The following is an 8,089-nucleotide window of genomic DNA, read 5'->3' on the forward strand; positions in this document are numbered from 1 at the left end:
GACAAGGAGGAAAAAAACAGTTGAAAATGACCCATAATTGACAGAAACGTTAGGATTAACAGGGAAGAACGTTAAAACAGTTATTATAACTGTATTTCATATATTCAAAAAGTTAAGTAGAGACGTGAAAGATTTTACATATATGAGATACGTAATATGTATATATATATATCTATAACTCAAAATATGTGTATGTATAGATATATAACTCAAATAGAACTTCTCGAGATGAAAACTACAATGTCTGAAGAGAAGCATACCTGGATGGGATTAACACTGGGTGGAATTAGACATTGCAGAGGACAAGATAGTGGCCTTGAAGGCAGGGCCATAAAAACTCCAAAATAAGACCCGGAGAGAAAAAAAAAAATCCTTTTGGGAAAATGAAAAGAGCATAGAGTTTGGGGCAAATTCAAGCAGCCACATTAATATGCACAATTGAAGTCCTGGGGCTGGGGGAGGACAGAAGAGAATAGTTGAAGGTACAATGGCCAACATTTTCTAAATTTTATGAAAAGTATAAAGTCAGGGACCCAGCAAAACAAAACCAACCAAACAAAACAAAAACACATGAAGAAAGCTATACCAGCACACATCATAAATAAATTGATGAACATAAGTAATAAACATAAAATAAAAAGTAAAAATGAGAAAGTCTTAAAAGCAGCTGAAGGGAAAAAGACGTAGTACATGCAGAAGAACAGAGATAGGACAAGAGATTTATTGTCAGAAACAATTCAAGTGTAAAGGGATCAATTAATCAAAAGGACACAATGATCCTAAGTATTTATGCATCTAGTAACAAAGTTTTGCAAGAAAAACTGATAGAGGGGCAGCTGGGTGGCTCAGTCGTTAAGCGTCTGCCTTCGGCTCAGGTCATGATCCCAGGGTCCTGGGATCGAGCCCCACGTCTGGCTCCCTGCTCGGCGGGAAGCCTGCTTCTCCCTCTCCCACTCCCCCTGCTTGTGTTCCCTCTCTCGCTGTGTCTCTCTCTGTCAAATAAATAAAAATCTTTAGAAAAAAAACTGAGAGAATTGCAAAAGTAAGTGGACAAATCCATCATTGTAGTCAGAGCTGTCAATACTTCTTTGTCAATAATTGATTGAACAAATAAAATCAGTAAAGGATATTTTAGACAACACTATCATCCCGATTGACCTAATTGGCATTTATAGAACATTCCACCCCAAATGAGCAGGACATACATTATTTTTTCCAAGCATACACAGAACATTTACCAAAGTAAGCAATATTCTGGCCATAAAATAAATCTCAAAAATGTTTAAAGATTCAAATCATACAACGTATCTTCTCCGATGCAATAGAATTAAATTAGAAATTGATAACAGAAAGATACTTGGAATCCACCCCAAAATATTTGGAAACCAAATAATACATCTAAGTAATCAATGGTCAAAAAAATAAGTCAAAGGGGGAAATGAGGCAATATTTTTAACTAAATAAAAATAAAAGCACAACATTCAAAATTCATAGGATGCGGCTAAGTAACAGTACTTGCGGAAAAATTTATAGCATTAAACACCTATATTAGGAAAGAAAAAGGTTTTAAATTTTTTACTTCTCCTAGCTTAAAAAACTAGATTAAGATTAAATAACATCAAACTCAAAGTAAATAGAACAAAGTAAATAATAATAGATCAATGAAAACACAAATCAATGAAAAATAAAACAAAAAATAGAAAAAAAAATCAATGGAACAAAAAGTTGGTTCTTTGAGAAAAAAATCAGTAAAATTGAAAAATATCTAACCGGACTAATCAGGGAGGAAAAGGAGAAGACACGAATTACCAATATCAGGAGTGAGGAAGGTAATAACATTACAGATTCTATAGATATTAAGGAAAAAAGGGAAATATTTTGAACTTTATGCCAACAAATTTGACAATTTAAGGAAATGGACAAATTCCTTGACAGAGACAAACTACCAAAGCTCACTCAAGAAGAAATAGATTATCCGAATAGCCCTATATCGATTAAAGAAACTGAATCTGTAGTTTAAAGCTTTCCCATGAAGAAAACCCCAAGCTCAGATGGCTTAACCGGTAAATTCCACCAAACATTTAAGGAGGAATAATATAAATTCTACACACTCTCTTCCAGAAAATTGAAGAGGAGGGAATATTTTTTAATTCATTCTATGAGGATAACATTACCCTGATACTAAAATCACAAAAACACAAAAAGAGAACCTACAGACCAATATCCCTAAGACACCCCCCATGGACATAGATGCAGAAATTCTAAACAAAATTTTATGAAGCTGAGTTTTACAAAATCCTATAATTTAAAAAAGTAGAGTGTTCATGATGTCATAATCAAGTGGGCTTGGTTTAACATTTGGAAATCAATCAGTATAATTCACTATATTAAAAAATAAGAAAGAAAAATCATATGATCATCTCAATAGGCACTGAAAAAGCACTTAACAAAATTTAGCATCAATTCCTAATAAAACTCAGCAAACTAGGACTAGAAAGAAACTTCTTCAACTTGATAAAGGACATCTACCAAAAACCAATGGCTTACATGACACTTAAAGGTAAAAGACTGATTGCTTTCCTCCCAAGATCAGACACTTCTAGTCAACATTGTGTTGGAGGTTGTAGCCAGTGTAACAAAACAAGATTAGGGAATCAGTGTTATCCAGATTGGAAAGAAAGAAGTGAACTTCCATTGTGTGCAGATGACATGATCATCTACATAGAAAATCAGATGGAACTACAGTTATTAGAACTACTAAATAAATTCAGCATGCTTGCAGAACATGAGATCAATATGCAGATGCCAGTTGTATTTTTATATGCTACCTATAAATAGCAGGAAACAAATTTTAAAATTATATTCTCATTATCAAAAATAAGAAATACATAAATCTGACAAAAACATATGAAAACCTGTACTTTGAAAACTATAAAACATTGTTGAGGGAAATTGAAGAAGACTTAAATAAAGAGATATATTATGTTCATAGGTCAGAAGTTTTCATATTGTTAAGATGACATTTCTATCCCAATTGAGCTAAAGGTGCCATGCAATATCAATCAAAATTCCAGCAGGCATCTTTGTTAAAATGCTAAAATTTATATAGAATGTAAAGTTATCTAGAATAGCCAAAACAACTTCAAAAAAAAAAAAAGAACTAAGTTGGAGGTCTAAGATTACCCGATTTCAAGACTTATTATAGGGGCTCCTGGGTGGCTCAGTCATTAAGCATCTGCCTTTGGCTCAGGTCATGATCCCAGGGTCCTGGGATCGAGCCCCCGCATCAGGCTCCCTGCAGGAAGCCTGCTTCTCCCTCTCCCACTCCCCTTGCCTGTGTTCTCTCTCTCTCGATGTCTCTCTCTCTCTCTCTCTCTCTCTCTCTGTCAAATAAATAAATAAATAAATCTTAAAAAAAAAAGACTTATTATAAAGCTACCACAACCAAGATAGAGTAGTGTTGGTATTGAGATGGATAAACAGATCAATGGAACAGATTAGAATATCTAGAAATAAACAAACATATATATGGAAAACTGATTTTAATAAAGTTGCCTATGCAATTTGGCAGAGAAAAGATGGTCTTTTTCAATAAATGGTGCTGAAAATACTTGAAGTTATTTAGGAAAAAAAAATGAGCTTTGGTCTAAATCTCCTACAAAAATTAAATCAAAACAGTTCATAGACCTAAATAAAACCCTTAAACTATAAAACTTCTGGGGAGGGGGAAAAAAAAAACAGAAGAAAAACCTTTGTAATCTTGAGTCAGGCAAATTTTTCTTAGCTACAAAAGGAAAAGCACAATCTATGAATGTCTGCCCTTTGAAAGATATTAAGGGAACAAAAAGATAATCCACAGACTGGGAGAATATATTTGCAAATCATATATATGAGAAAGGACTCTCCTTCAGAATATATAAAGAACTCTCAAAACTCAAGAAAAAGAAAACAAACAACCAGCTGGGAAGGTGGTGGAGTAGGAGGATCCTGAGCTCACCGCATCCCATGGACACCCTGAGATAACAGCTACATATGTACAACTAAGTCTGAAAATGACCTGGAAGACTAGCAGAACAGACTTTCCACAGTTAATTGTAGAGAGGAGGCCACAACAAAAAGGGTAGGGGGACAGAAATGTAGCTGAGAACCAGACCCCTGGCAAGATTAATCACAAACAGAGGGATACCACAAGCATGGAGAAGTGAGAAGATTAGATCCTACACCAGGTACCCCAGGCATGGGGGATCCACAGTGGGAAGCTGAATCCCCGTAACATTTGGCTTTGAAATCTAGGAGGGCTTAACCTTGTTGAGTTTTCACAACCAGTGGTGCTTAACTCCGGGCACTTTAAAAATCAGCCATTCCAACTCACAGAGTGCTGCAGGACAATAGGATACTCAGTCCCCACCCTTAAAGAGCCAGCATAGAAATGGCAGTTTGAAAAGTACTTATGGTATACATACAGATGATTTATTTACTAATTTCAGAACGTGCAGTGAAGGAGCAGGGATGCATAGGAGACTTCTTCAACAACAGAAGTGCTAGAGTGGGTGCCATTTCTCTCTCCCCAATCTCCCCACGTCTAGACAGCTGGACCGTTGCAGGAACCAACCAGAAAACTACATCTATCTTCCTAGCACCATGCACTCCACCCCCATATTCCCTGGTGGATCCATTCCATACAGCCTGCCCCACTTGACAGGCATCCCTCCAAAGCAGTTCTTGCCCCAAAACACCCTACAAGCAACCCCATAAGGGATCAGTGCCTGCCATCAGTGACTGCAGCCCTGGCAGACGGACTGGGGGCAGACATCTGGTCTGACTGCCATCCCTGCCTATAACAAATACCTGTCTGAGGACAGCACAGGGAGAGCACCCTGATCTGTGTGACTGCAGTTCCAATAGACAGACTGGTGAGGGGTGTAGGCATCTGGTCTGACTGCTGGCTCTGCCCACCACTAAAAACCTCAGTGGGCAGCCCAGGGAGAGTGCCCTGCAGTTGGGTGTGACTGCAGCCCTAACGGATGGACTGAGGGCAGGCACCTGGCCTGACTACAAGCCTGTGACAACCCCAGACAGGGGCAGTGTGCTACAGGGCACCACAGAACCTCTTCTTCAGGCTACTACTTTCAAGATCAGGAGACACAGCTGACCTTTCTAAAACACAGAAACACTCACAGAGAGTCAGATAAAGTGAGGCAGAGGACTATGTCCCAAATGAAAGAACAAGACAAAATCATAGGAAAAGAACTAAATGAAATGGGGATAAGCAGTATGTCTAATAAAGAACTCAAAGTAATGGTCAAAAGATATTCACTGGGCTTGAGAAAAGAGTGGAGGATACCAGTGAGATGCCAGCTGAGACAGAGAATTTTTTTAAAAGAGCCAATCAGAGATGGAGAACTCAAGAACTAAAAGAGAAAATACACTGGAGGGCATCAATAGCAGATTAGAGGATGCAGAAGAATGGATTAGCAATCTGGACGACAGAGTAATGGAAAGCAGCCGAGCTGAAACACAAAGAGAAAAAAGAATTAAAAATGAGAATATGTTAAGGGAATTCAGTGACATCATCAAGCATGATAACATTTGCATTATAAGGATCCCAAAGGAGAAGAGAGAGAAAAAGGAGCAGAAAATTTATTTGAAGAAATAAGAGCCAAAACCTTCCCTAATCTGGGGAAGGAAACAGACATCCAGATCCAGGAAGCACAGAGAGTCCTCAACAAAATTAACCCAAGGAGGTTCACACCAAGACACAATGTAAGTAAGATGGCAAAAAGTAAAAAAATAAAAAGAAAAGAAAAAGTAGTGATAAAGAATTTTGAAAAGTAAATAGCATAGGAAAGAAGACTGTTACATACAAGGGAAAGCCCATCAGGCTGATTTTTCAGCAGAAACTTTGCAGGCCAGTAGAAAGTGCCATGATACATTCAAAGTGATGAGAGGGGGAAAAAAAGCCTGCAATCAAGAACCCTATCCAGGTAGGTTATCATTCAGAATGGAAGAAGAAATAGAGTTTCCCAGACAAAGATTAAAGGATTTCATCACCAATAAACCAGACTTATGGGAAATGTTATACGGAATTCTTTGAGTGGAAAGAAAAGGGCATAATTAGCAATAAGAAAATTATGAAAAGGAAGAATTTTACAGGCAAAAGCAAACATAAAATAAGAGTAGTACATTAATCTTTATAAAACCAGTATGGAGGTTAAAGCACAAAAGTAGTAAAATCAATGATATCTACAAAAATAAGTCAAGGGATTCACAAATAAAAAGATGTAAACTATGACATCATATACAAAAAACTTGGGGGGGGAGTAAAAATTTAGTGCTATTATTTTTATTTTTAATTTTTAAATTAAAATTTGATTTTTTAAAAAGATTTTATTCATTTGAGACACAGATACAGAAAGAGAGAGAGATCATGAGCAGGCGGAGAGGCAGAGGGAGAGGGAGAAGCAGGCTCCCCGCCGAGCAGGGAGCCCGATGCGGAGCTTGATCCCAGGACCCTGGGATCATGACCTGAGCCGAAGGCAGACGCCTAACCATCTGAGCCACCCAGGTGCCCCTAAAATTTAATTTTTAAATTAAAATTATTTGAGAGAGAGAGAGAGCACAAGCAAGGGGGAAGGGCAAAAGGAGAGGGAGAAACAGACCCCCTGCAGAGCAGGGAGGCCAACGTGGGTCTCAATCCCAGGACCCCGGGATCATGACCCGAGCCAAAGGCAGATGCTTAACCTATTGAGCCACCTAGGTGCCCCAAAATTTCGTGCTTTTAGAATGGGTTCAAACTTAAACAACCATCAACTTAATATAGACTGTTATACACATAAGATGTTACAGATGAACCCACTAGTAACCACAAATCAAAACCTATAATAAACAACAAATGAAGAGAAAGGAATCCAAGCACAACACTAAAGAGAGCCATTGAACCACAGGGAAGAGAGCAAGAGAAGAAAGGAACAGAGAACTACAAAAACATCTGTAAAACAAGTAACAAAATGGCAATAAGTACATACCTATCAATAATTACTTTAAATGTAGGTGGACTAAATGCTTCAATCAAAATACAACAAATAGATAAAAAAGCATGACCCATCTACAAGAGACTCACTTTAGACCTAACGACACATGCAGATTGAAAGTGAAGCGATGGAGGGACACCTGGGTGGCTCAGTCGGTTAAGCGTCTGCCTTCAGCTCAGGTCATGACCCCAGGGTCCCGGGATCAAGTCCCACATCGGGCTCCCTGCTCCCCAGGAGTCTGCTTCTCCCTCTACTTGTGTTCTCTCTCTGTCAAATAATAAATAAAATCTTAAAAAAAAAAATAAATCCAAAAAGAAAAGTGAAGCGATGGAAAAAATATTTACCATGCAAATGGAAGTGAAAAGAAAGCTGGGGTAGCAATACTTACATTGGACAAAGTAGACTTTAAAGCAAAGAGTGTAACAAGAGACAAAGAAGGACATCACATAATAATAAAGGGAACAATCCAACAAGAGAATCTAACAATTGTAAATATCTATGCACCTAAGATGGGATTTAACATTTTAAATACATAAAGCAACAATCAACAGACATAAAGGAAGAAACTGACAGCAATACAATAATAGTAGGGGACTTTAACACTCCAATTACATCAATGGATAGACGATCCAGACAGAAAATTAATAAGGAAACAGTGGCTTTGAATGACACATTAGACTAGATGGACCTAACACATGCATAGAGAACATTCCATCCCAAAACAGAATACACAGTATTTTCAAATGCACATGGAACATTCTGCAGGATGGATGGATCACATGTTAGGCTACAAAACAAGTCTCAAATTCAAAAAGTTTGAAATCAACCACAACAGTATGGAATTAGAAATCAATCACAAGAAAAAGTCTGGAAAGAACACAAATACATGGAGGGTAAATAACATGCTACTAAAAAATGAATGAGTCAATCAAGAAATCAAAGGAGAAATAAAAAAAAAATAGATGGAGACAAATGAAAACACAAGGGCCCAAAATCTTTGGGATGCAGCAAAAGCTGTTCTAAGAGAGAAGTTTATAGCAATATAGGCCTATCTCAAG

The sequence above is a fragment of the Zalophus californianus genome, chromosome 6 (assembly GCF_009762305.2).
Source record: "Zalophus californianus isolate mZalCal1 chromosome 6, mZalCal1.pri.v2, whole genome shotgun sequence".
Classification (NCBI taxonomy): domain Eukaryota; kingdom Metazoa; phylum Chordata; class Mammalia; order Carnivora; family Otariidae; genus Zalophus; species Zalophus californianus.